This window comes from Sus scrofa, chromosome 13 (genome assembly GCF_000003025.6).
Source record: "Sus scrofa isolate TJ Tabasco breed Duroc chromosome 13, Sscrofa11.1, whole genome shotgun sequence".
Lineage (NCBI taxonomy): Eukaryota > Metazoa > Chordata > Mammalia > Artiodactyla > Suidae > Sus > Sus scrofa.
Window position 1 is genome coordinate 102,109,047 of NC_010455.5, and position 16,574 is coordinate 102,125,620.

Genomic DNA, 16,574 nt, shown 5'->3' on the forward strand with positions numbered 1-16,574 from the left:
TTGTGTAGAAACAATTGTTGTTATACTCAAATCAATAATTTAGCCAAATAATATAACAATTACTCTAAAATTTACTATGTAGGATTGAGGCAAAGATTAAATGGATTAAGTTACATATCTCAGTCGATAGTAGCCATATATATGGTAGGATAATTAATTAACCTCTCTTCATTAAAACTTTAGTACTAGAGTATTTGCTGTGTATCACATACTTTGGAACCGGCATATTCTTTCCAATTTTTTAAAAAAACATGAGATTCAGCAATTTGAAGTCAAAATCCAAAAATATTTTTGCAAGTAAATGAGTGATGAGTATTCACCACATATTCACTATTCATACAAAATATAAAATTTTATGAATGAAAATAGGAATGAGAGCCAGTGTTAATGTAAAAATCTTCATCCATGGGGTCCTAAACCTCTTAGGAAATTACTATTTCTAGCCTCATGCTCGTAATGATTAATGACCATTTTTAATTTATTTTAACCTATATATTTAAAATTTTAAGTGTTCAAGATCATAAGCTATCATTGGGAGCTGTCTTGGGGTTAGAAAGGATGAACAAATCTGTCATTTATTTACATACCAGAGAACAGACTAGTGGAGAGCCATCCCCAGCACCAGGTATTAGGAATTACCAGGATTAGGAATTCATCTGAAGTAACATTTTTATATTAATATTTTATACTGACATACAGAAAGTGATAGTAAACAGAACCAACAGATAAGCTTACCTGTATTTTTCTTTTTTTATTTAATCACTTCTCATAAATAATGTCATCACAGACCGTATTTAGCATCTGCTCTGATTATAGTTTTCTTTAAGTCTGACAGTGGCTTCTTTAAACATAAGAAGATTCTCTTTAAGATGGAGCTTAGTTCCTCATTTCTTAGACATTCACATTTTTATATCTTATCCCCAGAACTTAGGAGAATGCTTTGTGTCAAGGATAAGCTAGTGGAATGAATTGTGAAATGGGTTTAATTCAAAATTGATCAAAGTGGACCTATGGTATAGCATGATAGTAACTAATTTGGAATGGGTGGAATGGGATGGAGCTTTCAGATCTGTGAGTAATTCATGAACTTTATCCACAATCTTCCAAGCTTATTTATAAGCATTAGAATAAATAGATTATACTTATCATGCAAGGACGGTTGTCCCTACTGAGTTTGATTTGCAGTACATCTGAAGTAAAAATTATTAATCTTAAAAACCTAGTGACTGATGTTTTGCATGAAAATAGATTTATATTTCTTCCATCACACTTTGGACATTAATTCCCTTGCAGTTAGAAAATATATTCTCAGAAAGTTCAAAGACATTTTGTCTTAAAATTTTTCTTGTAATGACGTTGATGTGATTTACACAAATTTGCTTAAGTCCTTCATTGATACTATATGCTATTTATTAAGCAATATTGCATCTGAAAGATTGGACCTGTATGTAATTCTCTAACAGATACATATTTGTTGATGAGTTGGATTTGGACATGTAAGATTTGATCGAAATCAGAATTTCAAACAACAAGTTGGAAGGAGAGCAAAAAAGTAATAAAAGTATCTTATTATTAAAAAAATAGGTAAATGCAGTGATAAATATAAAATATATATAATTACTGTATATCACTTACTAAAGTACTATTATATCTGTATGCAAAATATTTTTCATTTTGAGTAGCAGTTGAATGCCTCTGAATTTTTAAAACCTATCTGTAAAAATATAGTAATTCTCCTTTCTCCCATGATTACAATTCATTCATTCAACAAATATTTTGACATATTTACTGCAGGCCAGGCATTGCTCTAAGCACATGGAACACAAAAGTTAACAGAAAAGACAAATATATATTATTTTCATGACTAACACAAGTTTACATACATAATTTTGGCTCAGCCAAAAAAAAAATGCTTAGAATGTAATTAAATTTTCATAAATTCCCACTTCTAAACAAGTTTTTTTTTATCATTTGGTGTATATCTTTCTATAAGTATTCTATTAAATTTCTCTGTTCTCTTTCTGTCTCATCTATCCATCCTCCTCTATATGTAAAATAATGTGATGCTACATTTATGTTCCTATATCCTTTAAGCATGTTATAATTTTATGACCATGTTTCTGCATTCAGATTATTTTAAAATGTATGCTTTTTAATAATAGATGTGTTATATTTTATTTGTTCATTTCCTTTTTTAGTTACTTAGGTGGTCTCCATCCTTTGCTATTATAAACAGAGCTAAACTGTACATTTTTTACAGAGTAAAGAAAGCACGTGTAAATTGCTGTTTATTTCCTTAATATTGATTTCCAGATTTAAAATTACTAGACCAAGGCTTGAATAAAATGCCCTTTAAAAATTTTATATCAGTTTCTACTTCATGCACACAGTTTATAAGAGTTTCCATATATCACATTACTATAAATGCTTGGCATTTATTCTAAGTTTTGATTGTTTGATATATAAAATTAGTAGAAGTTTGTTGTTTCTTTTATTGATATTTAAATATTTTTCATAAATATTATGAATATTTGTTATGCTTCTTTTATGATTTTCCTTTTAATATAGCTTGTTTATCATTTTATAATGCTGTTTCTTAATCATTTATATATTTTAAAATATTATAATTTATAGATCCTGTTGAGCATTTTAAAGCATTATCTGTTAATTTGGACATTTCATTTGCCAATTTATTTCTGTATTAGGGTTTTTCAGAGAAAGAGAAGCAATAGAATGAGTGTGTATAGGGGAAAGAGAGATAGGGAGAGAAATAGTTGGCTTACAAAATTATGGAGGCTGAGTAGTCCAGCACCAGGTAAACCAGTGGTATAAGATCCAGTCTGAGTCTCTGGCCTGAAGACCAGAGAAAACTTCTGTCCCAACTTGAAAACAGGTAATCAAAGAGAGAAATAATTATTTCTTACTCAGCCTTTTATTATATTCAGGCCTTCAGTGGATTGGATGAAGCCTACCCACACTGGGAGAGCAATCTTTTTTATTCAGTCTAGTGATTCAAATATTAATCTCATCAAGAAACACCCTCTGGGCATATCTTGGCCTAATCAAATTGACATAAATTAACCTTTACAATTTATGATTCACCTTTTAATTTTTAACAATTTTTGTGGTCTTTTAATATTTGAATTAGGTGATATTTAAATATATCTGTCTTTTGTCATTTATAGGTTTTTTGCTTTAAAAGATATTTCCACTGTAAAATATTTAATTTAACATATTTTCTGGTATTTATATGCTTTTATTAATTATTATTCAAATATTTTAGTATAAAATAGGCAGTCATTGTCTACTGTTTCCTAATTATTTCAGCATCATGTGATAGAAATAATACTTATTAGAAATGACAATTTTTTGATTTATGAAATTTTATACACTGTGTATTTACAAAATATTTTATTCTTTTATTCAACTATTTCAGACATAGATTTTTCTTTTTTCTTTTTTCTCCACTTTATCTATGTATTTTTATTACTTCAATTAATTTATTACAGTTATAGTTGTACAATGATCATCACAATCCAGTTTTATAATATTTCCATCCCACACCTGCAGTGCATCTCCCCACCCCACCCCCCACCCCTCAACCTCTCTCCTTTGGAAGTCATAAGTTTTTCAAAGTCTGTGAGTCAGTAAATGTTCTGCAAAGAAGTTCACCATTGCGTCATTTTTTAGATTCCACATGTAAGTGATAGCATTTAATGTTGCTGTCTAATTGTATGGCTGACTTCAATTAGCATGATAATTTCTAGGTCTATATATGTTGCTAAAAATGCTGGTATTTCATTCCTTTTAATGGCTAATATTCCATTGTGTATATGTACCACATCTCCTGGATCCACTCCTCTGTCCATGGACATTTAGGTTGTTTCCATGTCTTGGCAATTGCAAATAGTGCTGCAATGAACTTTGGAGTACATGTGTCTTTTCGAGTCATGCTTTTCTCTGGATAGATGCCCAGGAGTGGGATTGCTGGATCAAATGGTAGTTCTATTTTTAGTTTTCTGAGGAATCTCCATACTGTTTTCCACAGTGGTTGCACCAATTTACAATCCCCAAACAGTGTAATAGGGTTCCTTTTTCTCCACACATTTTCTAGTACTTATTGTTTGTAGACTTTTTGATGATGGCCATTATGGCTGGTGTAAGGTGGTATCCCATAGTGGTCTTTTTTTTTTATTATTACTCAAATGAATTTATCACATCTGTAGTTGTATAATGGTCATAACAATCTGATTTCACAGGATTGCCATCCCATAACCCAAGCACATCCCCCCACCCCCGAAACTGTCTCCTCCAGAGACCATAAATTTTTCAATGTCTGTGAGACAGCATCTGTTCTGCAAAGTTCAGTCTGTCCTTTTTTCAGATTCCACATGTCAGTGAAAACATTTGATGTTGGTGTCTCATTGTATGGCTGACTTCACTTAGCATAATAGTTTCTAGGTCCATCCATGTTGCAACAAATACTGGTATTTCATTCTGTTAAATGGCTGAGTAATATTCCACTGTGTATATGTGCCACATCTTCTTGATACACTCCTCTGTTGATGGACATTTAGGTTGTTTCCATGTTTTGGCTATTGTAAATAGTGCTGCAATGAACATTAGAGTACTTGTGTTTTTGTGAGTCATTGTTGCCTCTGGATAGATGCCCAGAAGTGGGATTGCTGGATCAAATGGTAGTTCTATGTTTAGTTTTCTGAGGAATTTCCATACTGCTTTCCATAGTGGTTGCACCAATTTACAATCCCACCAACAGTGTACTAGGGTTCCTTTTTCTCCACACACTCTCCAGCACTTATGGTTTGTATATTTTTGGATGATGGCCATTCTGGCTGGTGTAAGGTGGTACCTCACAGTGGTTTTGGTTTGCATTTCTCTAATAATGAGTGATGTTGAACATCTTTTCATGTGTAAGACACAGATAGATTTTTAAATAATTGTGGTTATTAACTACTAAGTTTGATAACCAGTTTATTGTTTAATGGATTTCTTTTTATTAAAATAAGATTAATCATTTTAAAATTAAGTTTTTGGTTGATTTTATTTTCATAATTGATTTCTAGAAGTTATCTTTATATTCTATGTTTTAATCTGTTGTTTATTTTATGTTTGTTAGGTATCTATTCCCTGTATTTGTCTTCTCTTTTCATTTTTTCTTTCCCATGGTATCTTTTAACATACAGAATTTCCTATTTTTCTGCATTTAGTTGTTTATTATTTCCTGGTTATTCTCTTATATTAAATTTATAATTATATATTTTTTAAACATTTTAACAATGGCCTTTCAAGATTTTTAATGACAGTTTATTAAACGTTTAAATTATTTTGGAAGAACTGACACACAGTATTATATAACATATAATTATCTTATAATACAGAATATACAGAATATTATATATGCACACTGAGGTACATCTAGGGCTATCCTTTTAATTAGTATTTTATAATTTACTAAGTATAATTTCTTTAATATAATGATTTTTATTTTTTTCCATTATAGCTGGTTTACAGTGGAACTAGAGACTCTCATATTGAGTGAAGTAGTCAGAAAGAGAAAGACAAATTTTAAAGCTTAGTTTTGTATGGCTCAGACCCATATATTTCTTAAATTTACTTCCATTAATTTTTAAATTTTGGAAGGGGATTACAAATATGATGCTTCTTCCTTTACATCTTCCCAAATCTTGTTAATTACATAGAAAAAATTATTTGTAGAGACCACTGTGTCTGTCTACCTTCTTTCCATTCCCCATTCTTTCCTGCTAACTAAAGTCTCTATGGTCAGGTATTCAAATTCCTCCTAATAGGTATAGAGTAGGAGAGTTATACAGGTAGTTGTAGGAGCCCAGTAGGGCACAACAGATTGAGAGGAAAACATAGGAAACTTTGGAAAACCACCATAAGTTAATAATCTCTAAAGAAAGCCATCAGAACATCTTTCTTAAGCATAAGACCATAACTGAAAGCACAAGCTATGCCTCAGGTCATTAAATGAAAGATAAAACGAGGCCTGCATTCAAGTTCAGCAAGATATTGATCCTTAAGACCAAGGACAGGAATTTATGGGAAAGATGACATTCCAAAGTAGGAGACCTTCATTATATGGAAACCTGAGATGATTCAACATATTATAGCACCCTTCTGCTGATTTGAATAAGCACTATGACAGTTAGTTTAAACTCATGGATCAAATACTCTCTTACCCAATATGAAGGAGGAGCTAGTGATGTAAAGCATGATGTCTACTAGAAGAGTAAGGAAGAAGGCAGTCTTTTTCCATTCCCCACCTTCCTTGGATTACAAAAATATAGCCCACCTAATCCTCAGGATGCATCCTCACCTGCCCACTTGTATCCCTCACAAGCATCCTAACTTAATAAACCTACTTCTTGCCTGTCACTTTGTCTCTTGCTAAATTCCTTCTGCACTGAGACACAAAGAACCTGAAGCTCAGTAAGTCCAGACACTAGGTGAGTGATTCTAATTTAAAAAACCATGGGAGGAGTTCCCATTGTGGCTTGGTGGTAATGAAATCATTAGTATCCCTGAGGACACGAGTTCGGTCGCTGGCTCTACTCAGTTAGTTGAGGATCTCATATTGGCAGAAGCTGCAGTGTAGTTTGTAGTTGCGGCTGGGATCTGGTGTCACTGTGGCTGTGGCTTAGCCTGGAAGCTGCAGCTCTGATTCATCCCCTAGCCTGGGAAATTCCATATGCCACAGGTACATCCCTAAAAAGAAAAACAAAAAACAAACAAACTGGTTCATTTCCCAATCTGGGTTCTGGCTAGGTTCAAGTCAGAGGTTTTTTTTGTTTGTTTGTTTGTTTGATTTTTCACTACCAAGTACTTTTGAATTTTGAAACTTCTGGCATCTACTGACAGCAAACATTCAATGTAGCCCAACTTCTAGCCAGATTAAATAAAACCTCCCACCAAACCTCTTTACCTATTACTTCTGAAACAATTTGACTTTCAACAGAAATTACAGGCATGCTAAAAGACAGGAGAAGCAAAGCAGTCATCAGAACCTCTCTTTGATATGACACATGTTAGAAATACTAATTGGAAGTAGTACTTTTAGGGCTGTAATGGAAAAAATATATAGGGAATATATAAGAACAAATGAAAAATATAACCGGAAAGATAAAAACTCTAAGAAAGAATCAAAATGTTTAAAGTCCAAACAGAAATAAAGGATGCCTCTAATGGAATAATCAGTATATTGGACACAGGAGAAAATCAGAAAGCTTGAAGATATTTTAATAGAAACTTATAAAATGGAAGTATAAAAAATAAAAACAGCAGAACATTGATGAACTATGGAATAATTACAAAGGGTAACAGTGTAACTGGCATACCACAGAAGAAGAAAGAACAGAAGTAACATCTGAAAACAGCAAGCAAAATCACACCAAAAGTACCTGTACCTAGGCATATCATATTCAAGCTGAAGAAAATAAAAGACAGAAATCTTGAAAGGAGTTAGAATATTAAACACTCCATCTTAAAAAATATAGATACAAATTACATCAGACTTCTAGTCATAAACCAGGCAAGCAAGAAGAGAATAGTGTAAAACTTATACAGTATTGAAAGAACAACAAGAAGAAAAATACCTATCTAGAGTTTTATTTGTATCAAAATTATTCTTCTACAATAAAGAGAATTAAACACTTTCTTAGGCAAACCAAAACTGAGGGAGTTTATCCACAGCAGACTTGCCTTGCAAGTAATGTTCAAACTTCCTCAGGAAGAAGGAAAAGATAAAATCAGAAACTTGGGTATAGATTAAAATTTAAAAAAAGAAGAATGCTGGAGGAGAATCAAATTAAGGTACATACTTTAAATTATTTTTTCATATATAATCTAAAAGATAACTGTTAGAGATAATAGTGACATGAATGCACTGAGTGATACTAGCAGCTGGATGAGTGAAATCAATGATGGCAAAGCTTTGAGAGACAGGAGATAGGACTGGAAATACTGTTAAAGGTTAACTACACCACATACAAATAATACAGTGTTTTTTGACGTAGGCTTAGATTAACTTAAAAATGCATATTTCAACCTCTGGCTTGCTCATTAATGATTTGTAAAGATATGTAATTAATATGCTGAAACAAGATAAAATAGACTAAAACTAGAGAAGCAATGATAAGGGGGGAAGGGAAGAACAACTACAGAAAATTGGAAACCAACATGATAGATTAATATAACCATATCACTAATTATTTGAGATGTGAAAAGTCCGATTACAACAATTATAAAGACAGAGACAATCAGAGTAGTCTACACAAGACCTCATTGTATGCTGTCTACAAGAAAAACACTTTAATGACTCAGGTTAAAAATAAAAGGATGATATACCATGCTAACATAAATTGAAAGCTAGAATAGCTATAAAAAATGAGACAAAGCCAACTTCAGACTAAGGAAAATGCTCAGGGATGGAGAAAACATTACATAATGATAAAAAGGGGTTAATGTTCCAAGAAGACATAATGTCTGTGCCCTGAACTATATGCTGTTAATAAACTTGAGGCAAAATCTGATAGAACTGTTAAAAAAAAGCCAGTCCACTATTATATTTGGGGACTTCAATATGCTTCTCTCCATAACTGATAATCAAGCATACAGAAAATCAGTAAGGATATTGCTGACCAGAGTAGCACAGTTAACAAACTTGTTCTAATGGAAAATAATCATGAATTTCTCCTTCTTTCCAGTAATTATACCCCTTCTTTAAAAATTTACTTACAATGGAAAAATTATCGAACATAATTGTAGGAATCAATGTGTGAAAATGGGCACCTTATTATATTTTACTCTGTAAAAATATACCTTACAGAGCTTTTTAGTGATTTCTGTTGGACATCTGGATAAACCTGAATAGTTGAATAATTTGCCAACTCAAGATTGGGCTTCCTCCAGAAATGCTAAGAATGGAGTTACCACAGTGGCACAGTGGGTTAAGAATCCCACTGCAGGGGGTCGGGTCCTGCAGAGGTGTGGATTGATACCCAGCCTAGCACAGTGAGGTAAAAAATCTAGTATTGCTGCAGCTGCAGTGTAGCTCACAGCTGTGGCTAGGATTCAATCCCTGGCCCAGAAACTTCTATATGCTTCACTTGAGGCCATAAAAATTTTAAAAAATGATAGATATTTCATACCAATGACTGAAAGAAGATATGTTTGCTTTAATATCTTCCCCTCTCTCTTAATGATTATCTAGTAAGAATAATTTTAATGGTCAGCTGTAAAACTCAGAATGATTTTATTCTTCTCTCAGAGGTTGGTCATGAAATACATGTGATCTAGACAACATTTTCTGCCTCAACAAAATCTTGTGAGTCTTTATGGTTTTTTTGCATCATACAGTAGGAATAATACAAAATATTAATTAAAACTTTTCATAAAAAGTAAAAACTACTTTTGAAAATATCTCAAAAATTCAATATAAGAAATTTGGAAACCATTAATATCTATATTAATTGTTGTACTAATGGAGCAGAATAAAATTAGACACAACTATTGTTAGTAACTAATATTTTGTGGTAAAAGTATTTATATATATCCAAATATCTTGATAGTTATATTTTTTACTGGACAATTAAATTTATAATTAATTCAGAAATTCTGTGAAATATAGTACATTGGGAATTAAATGCAAGTTTTTCAATCTATCTTTCACTTAGCTATGTGACATCATGGAGGGCTTGTCCAACAAATGTTACTTGTCCTAACTGAGCATTTGTTATAATCAACACATCCTAATGATTAATTGACCAAAATTCAAGGAAATTAAAGTTCTTATGGCTGATTCTTGGCCAGTACTTGATGTCAATAGAGTATGGGCAAACTAATACCTTACTGGATGACTAGTTAACTGCATCATAATCTAAAGTATATTTTTTTGTCTTTCCACTATAGAGTCTAGATGATAGATATCTTTAATTATATTAACATAAACTATTTTAAATTATATATTTTGTTAAATTTAGTTTGTTCTTTCTTAAAACTAAGTGTATCAATGTATCTAATTGGACTATGAATGTTAGGTTATGTATGTCTTTGATTAGTTACTGTCCTAAAAAAAAATCATATAAAGATTTTTTTGAGGGAGAGGGAGATTGGGTTTTGTGTAACAATTTACGTTTAGCTGGTGTTCCTTCTTGTCTCCCAAACCCCTTGCCTGGAATAAAGGACCTTTTTCATTTTCTTTACTCCTCCGTGTGTCTATTCCATGCAGCCTGGATAGCATAAGCAGGCTCCTGTTAGGTGTCTGCCTACACTGTTTTCCTGGTTCTTAGCTTGCTTTTCTTAGTGGATGTCTAGATTTATCTGTAATAATTTTGATGTACTTCTGTGACCTGTGTTTTCAGTATCAAGGGCTTTCTTTTTGAGTGCCCAGTTTTTATCTCCTCTTAAAATCAGCTACTCATCAGTGCTGGACTTTACCATTGCTAATGTAACAGTGTCCAAGTCTTCACAGATTCTATTTTGCATCTGTGTTACTCTTCTATTTTAAATTCTGGGATCATCAGATTCTATAACATTGAGTTCTATTTCAGAAAATACTCAGGATGAGATGACAGCATTATCTTTCCAGGAATTAATCTGAGTTGAGTGAATATGTCCCTTCCTCGTTATTCTTTCATTGAGAACCCAAGGACAACTTTTGTCTTCTGCCCACTCACACTGTGATAGAAATGTATAAACTAAAATATTCTGGCCTAAGTAGACAATAGAAAGATTTGAAAGTGTGTTTGTCTGAAGTATATGAAATTAAGGCTGGAAGAAAGGAGAGGAGGAGGCAGAGTGTTAACCTGGATTGATAAGGAATGAGTGGAGAAAGAGAGGGGAAAGGAACTGGTATCTTGAATGCAGGGAGCAGAGTAGAAGGATATAGCATTAAACTTTTCTGAGTACTATCTGCCAGAACATAGTCCTCTCAGGAGCTGATTCAAATTATTTTTCAACTTAGGAAAAAATGACAACATAAAGGGAAACTTTACATTCTGACCAAAACAGAACTTGTCAGGAATTATGCTTTAGGTCAGGTGGTGATGGACATAACCTGTATGTTATAATAAGATGCACTTCTACATTTTATTATAAATAATGTTGCAATACAATCTTAGCTTCTAGTAAGGAGACAGAAATCTATATATAGTAACACGTCATCTGTATACAGTGAGTTTTACCTCTTCTCCTCCTTTTTGGATGCCTTTTATTTCTTTTGTTTGTCTGATTGCTGTGGCTAGGAACTTCAGTCAGTACTATGTTGAATAACAGTGGTGAGAGTGGGCATCCTTGTCTTGTTCCAGATTTTAGTGGGAAGGCTTTCATCTTTTCTCCATTATATTTGCTGTGGGTTTGTCATAAATGGCTTTGATTATGTTCAGGAATGTTCCCTCTATGCCCCCTTTGGTAAGAGTTTTGATCATGAATGGATGTTGGACTTTGTCAGATGCTTTCTCTGCGTCTATTGAGATGATCATGTGGTTTTTGACTTTTCTTTTGTTAATGTTGTGTTTGACATTGATTGATTTGCATATGTTGAACCATCTTTGTGCACCTGGGATAAATCCTGCCTGGTGGTGGTGTGTGATCTTTTTGATATGTTGTTGGATTCAGATGGCTAAAATTTTGTTGAGAATTTCTGCATCTATACTCATTAGAGATATCAGCCTATAGTTTTCTTTTTGGTGGTATCTTTGTCTGCTTTTGGAATTAGGGTGATGGCGGTATTATAGAATCTTTGGGAGTGTTCCTTCTTCTTCAACCTTTTGAAAAAGTTTAAGGAGGATGGGTATAAGTTCCACTTTGTATGTTTGGTAGAATTGACCTGTGAAGAAATCTGGTCCTGGACTTTTATTTGTAGGGAGTGTTTTTATGACATATTCAATTTCATTTCTAATGATTGATCTGTTCAGTTGATCTATTTCTTCTTGATTCAGTTTTGGCAGGCTGTAAGTCTCTAGAAAGTTGTCCATTTATTCTGACTTGGACTCAACCCAAAAACTACTTGAACTGATCAACAAATTCAGCAAAGAATCAGGATATAAAATTAACATTCAGAAATCAGTAACATTTCTGTATACTAACAATGAAATATTAGAAAAGGAATATAAAAATACAATTACTTTTAAAATTGCAGCTCCCAAAAATCAAACACCTGGGAATACACCTGAAGGACTTATATGCCCAGAACTATAAAACATTAATCAAAGAAATTAAAGATATAAAGAAATGGAAAGATATTCCATGCTCCTGGGTTGGAAAAATTAATATTGTAAAAATGACTATACTACTCAAAGCAATCTACAGATTCAATGCAATCCCTAACAAATTACCATGACATTTTTCACAGAACTAGAACAAACAATCCAAAAATTTAAATGGGGAGATGGGATTAAGATGGCAGAATAGAAGGACAGGAGCTCAACTTCTCTCCTAAAAACAACAAAATTCACAGCTGAAGGCTGAGCATTCTTCTCCCAAATGGACCAGAAACCTTAAAAACGACATCCTACTCCAGCAGAAAAATAGGAGGTCACATCAAGAGGTAGGAGTGGTGAATTCACGATATAAACAAACACCTACCTCCCAGGTGGGAAGCCCCACAGACTGGTTCACAGAGACTCACCTACAGGAGTGACAGTTCTGAGCCCCACATCAAACTCCCACGTGTGGGGATCTGGCACTGGGAGAAAGAGCCCCTGGAGCATCTGGCATTGAATGCCAGTGGGGCTTGTGCACAGGAGCTCCACAGGACTGGTGGAAACGGAGACCCCATTCATAAAAGGCATACACAGGCTTTCATGTGCACTGGGTCCCAGGGCAAAGCAACATCTCCACAAGAATCTGGGTCAAACCTGACTGCAGTTCTTGGAGGACCTCCTGGGAAAACAGGGGTGAAGGTGGCTTCCTGTGAGGGAAGGACATTGAAATCAAAGCTCTTGGGAATATTCATGCCTTTCTCTGGAGGTGGCCATTTTGGGACAATCTGGCCTCACTCATCAGTCAGTGCTGAGCAGCCTCAGGCCAAACAACAATCCAGATGGGATCACAGCACCGCCCCTCAGTAAATAGGCTACCTAAAGATCCCTCAGGCACACAGCTTCCTCTAATCCCATCCAGAGAATAAGCCCCACCCACCAGAGGGATTAGAATCAGCTCCATCTACCAGTGGGCAGGCATCGCCCCTCCATCAGGAAACCTACATTAAGCCCCCATACTGACTTCAACCACAAGGGGGGCAGAAACCAGAAGCAAGAGAGGTTACAACTCTATTATCTGTAAAAAGGTCACCACACCAAAAACCTATAAAAATGAAAAGACAGAAAACTATAACTCAGATGAGGGAGAAAGGAAAAACCCCAGAAAATCAGCTAAGCAATGAGATTCTCAGCCTATAGGAAAAATATTTTAGACTGTTGATGCTGAAGATGATGCAAGACATTGGAAATAAACTGGAGGCAAAGATGGATAACTTACACGAAACACTGACCAAAGAGATACAAGAAATAAAACTTAAACAAGAAGAGATTCAAAATACAATAACTGAAATAAAAAATTCACTAGAAGCAGCTAACAGCAGAATACAGGAGGCAGAGGTGGAGGATAGATTAGTGGAATAAGTGAGGTGGAGGATAGATTAGTGGAAATTACGGTTGTGGAACAGAAAAGAGAAAAAAGACTGAAAAGAAATGAAGAGAGTCTCAGAGAACTCTGGGACAATGCTAAACAGAACAACATCCGTATTACAGGGGTGCCAGAAGGAGAAGAGAGAGAGAAGGGGACAGAAAAAATATTCCAAGAGATAATAGCCAAAAACTTCCCTAACATGGGAATGGAAACACTCACTCAAATCCAGGAAGCACAATGAGTACCATATAAAATAAACCCAAGAAGGAATACACTGAGAAACATATTAATCAAACTGACCAAAATTAAAGACAAAGAGAAAATCTTGAAAGCAGCTAGGGAAAAGAAACAAATAACATACAAGGGAACCCCAATAAGATTATGGGCAGATTTTTCAACAGAAACTCTGCAGGCCAGAAGGGAGTGGCATGATGTACTTAATGTGATGAAAGGAAAATACCTCCAACCAAGATTACTTTACCCAGCAAGGGTCTCATTCAGATTTGAAGGAGAAATCAAAACCTTCACAGATAAGCAAAAGCTGAGAGAATTCAGCAACACTAAACCAGCCTAACAACAAATAGTAATGGAACTTCTCTAGGCAGAAAAGAAAAGACAGCAACAGAAAACAAAAATTCCACAAATGACAAGGCTCACCAGTAAAGGTATATATACAGTAAAGATAAAAAATCATCCATGCACAATTATACCATCAAAATCAGAAATCATGAGAAGAGGTGGGTACAAATGCAGGCCACTGGAGATGAACTTGCAATTAAGAGAACAACAACTTAAAACAATCTCATATACGTATAGACTCTAGTATCAAATCTTCAGAATAACTGCAAACCAAAAATCTACAATTGATACACAAACAAAGAAAAATCAACTCAAATACAACACTAAAGATAGTCATCAAACCAGAACAGGAGAGAACAAGAGAAGAAGGAAAGAAAAATGTGCAACAACAAAAAATCCAAACAATTAATAAAATGGCAATAAGAACATAAATATCAATAATTACCTTCAATGTTAATGGAATAAATGCCCCAACCAAAAGACATAGACTGGCTGAAAGGATACAAAAACAAGACCCATATATATGATGTCTTCAAGAGACCCACTTCACTTCTAGGGGCACATACAAGTTGAAAGTGAGAGGATGGAAGAAAATATTTAATGCAAATGGAGTAGCAATACTCATATCAGACAAAATAGACTTTAAAATGAAGAATATTTTAAGTTACAAAGAAGGACATTACATAATTATCAAAGGATCAATCCAAGAAGAAGATACAACCATTTTAAATATCTACACACCCAACATAGGTTCACCACAATATATAAGGCAACTGCTAACAACTACAAAAGGGCAAATTGACAATAACACAATCATAGTGGGGGACATTAACACCACACTTACAGCAATGGACAGATCAACCAGACAGAAAATCAATAAGGAAACACAGGCCATGAATGAAGCATTAAATCAGATGATTTAATAGATATATATAGGACATTCCATCCACAAGCAACAGAATACACATTCTTCTCAAGTGCACGTGGAACATTCTCTAAGATTGATCACATCCTGGGCTACAAATCAAACCTTGGTAACTTTGAAAAATTTGAAATCATATCAAGCATTTTTTCTGACCACAATGCTATATGACTGGAAATCGACAACAAGAAAAAACTTCAAAAAATACAAACACATGGAGACTCAACAACATGCTACTAAACAACCAATGGATCACTGAAGAAATCAAAAAGGAAATTGAAAAATACCTAGAAGCAAATGACAGCAAAGTAATGACCCTCCAAAACCTATGGGATGCAGCAAAAGCCATTCTAAGAGGAAAGTTTATGGCAATACAAGCCCACCTCAGGAAACAAGAAAAAGCTAAAATAAACAAGCAAACTTTACATCTAAAGCAGCTTGAGAGAGAAGAACAGACAAGATCTAAAGTTAGTAGAAGGAAAGAAATCATAAATATCAGAGCAGAAATCAATGAAATAGAAACCAAGAAAACCATAGAAAAGATCAATGCAATGAAAGGCTGGTTCTTTGAAAAGATCAACAAAATTGATAAACCCTTAGCCAGACTTATCAAGCAAAAAAGAGAGGACTCAAATCAATAAAATTAGAAATGAAAAAGGAGAGGTAACAATGGACATCACAGAAATACAAAGGATCATAAGAGACGACTGTATGCAACTACACATAAATACATTGGAAAACCTAGAAGGAATGGACAAATTCTTAGAAAAGTACAATCTTCCAAGACTAAACCAAGATGAAATAGAAAAGATGAACAGACCAGTCACAAGAACTGAAAATGAAACTGTGATTAAAAAACTGCTAGCAAACAAATGTCCAGGAGCAGAAGGCTTCACAGGCGAATTCTATTAAACATTTAGAGAAGAGCTCACACCTCTCCTTCTGAAACTATTTCAAAAAAATTGCAGAGGAAGGGATACTCCCAAACTCATTCTATGAGGCCACCATCACCCTGACACCAAAACCAGACAGAGATTCCACAGAAAAAGAAAACTACAGGCCATGATGACTGATGAATGTCGATGCAAAAATCCTCATGAAAATTCTACCAAACTGCATCCAACAGTACATTAAAAGGATTGTACATCATGATCAAGTGGGGTTTATCCCAGGGATGCAAGGGTTCTTCAATATCCACAAATCAATCAGTGTGATACACCACATTAACAAACTGAAGAATAAAACACACATGATCCTCTCGATAGACACGGAAAAAGCCTTTGACAAAATCCAACACCCATTTCTGATAAAAACCCTTCAGAAAGTGGGCATAGACGGAACCTACCTCAACATGATAAAGGCCATATATGACAAACCCACAGCGAACATCATTCTCAATGGT